The sequence below is a fragment of the Vanessa cardui genome, chromosome 19 (genome assembly GCF_905220365.1).
Source record: "Vanessa cardui chromosome 19, ilVanCard2.1, whole genome shotgun sequence".
Classification (NCBI taxonomy): Eukaryota; Metazoa; Arthropoda; class Insecta; order Lepidoptera; family Nymphalidae; genus Vanessa; species Vanessa cardui.
The window spans coordinates 1,534,733-1,535,877 of NC_061141.1; the positions used below are offsets into that span (position 1 = coordinate 1,534,733).

Here is a 1,145-nt window from a genome sequence, read left to right on the forward strand (position 1 = left end):
GTAGGCTTTTACAAGCACTTTTGAATTGTCATTTAACAAATATATTAAAAGAAGCTACCGCCGGTTCGGAAAGTAGATTCTAAGAGAAACCGGCAATAAATTCAGTATTTATTCTTTGACAAACTACCGCACTGAAGAAAAAAATTCGATCACATTGTATCATCATATTCATCAAGTTTTAGTTTCTTAAACGTTACGGAGTCTAATAAGCCCCGTACTGATATTATGATAGTTTTCATACGAGGTCTTATTCACCCCATACCGCAGGAATGGAAAAATGAAGCTGCTGCGAACGTGTTAAAATATTCTAACGTAATGTTTAATTTGCTATATACATATAAACCTAAGTCTCGTAATTTTATTTATGTATACCAGCACGTATTACTTGTTTTTTTTAATCGTACAAATATTTCGGACCAACTTCCATATCCCGTATGGTCTAGTGGCTAGGATACCTGGCTTTCACCCAGGAGGCTCGGGTTCGATTCCCGGTACGGGAAATCTCTTTTTGTTTATTTTTACTAAAATATTAATTTTAATTAGCTAATTTATTTCAATTCAACTTAAAATTATTGGAGTCGTGATTTTTCGATATATTTGTACTCGTATGTTATAAATAAAACATCCTTTCATCAGTTTTTGTGCTATGATAAGACAGACAGACAACGCAGAGACTTTGTTTTATAATATGTAGGTTAAATACTTAAATACAGTCTTAAATATATTGGCATGTATCAGGGGGCAGAGAGCGGGGGCGGAGGGGGAGTATGACGTCATAAGAGAGCGATATATCATTCGTCGTCACGGCATACTAGTCGATACCTTCAAGGCAATAGATATACACATCAATATTTTTATTATAAATAAACTTCACATATATATTTTAAAGTTTAGCCATAATGCCCCAAAATAATTAAGGAATTACTAATATCCCTATTTACCCCTCCTTTTAAGCTTATCACTTGTGTTAGAAGTGAGGACGACCATAGCTCGAAGATCAATCCTGTGACTTATTCATCATCATCATCATGTCATGATCCTCATCATGTCATACCAGCCGTAAGACGTCCACTGCTGAACATAGGCCTCTCCCAATGACTTCCACCTTGATTGATAGCCCGCGGACTTGACCAAATCATCCGTCT

General features: G+C 35.7%; 1 non-coding gene across 1 annotated transcript; it reads left to right on the plus strand.

Moving 5' to 3' along the window:
* The first annotated feature begins 428 nt into the window (after nucleotides 1-428).
* Trnae-uuc lies at nucleotides 429-500 on the plus strand. Its single transcript has one exon. It is a non-coding gene; the product is annotated as a tRNA-Glu (tRNA).
* The last annotated feature ends 645 nt before the right edge of the window (nucleotides 501-1,145 follow it).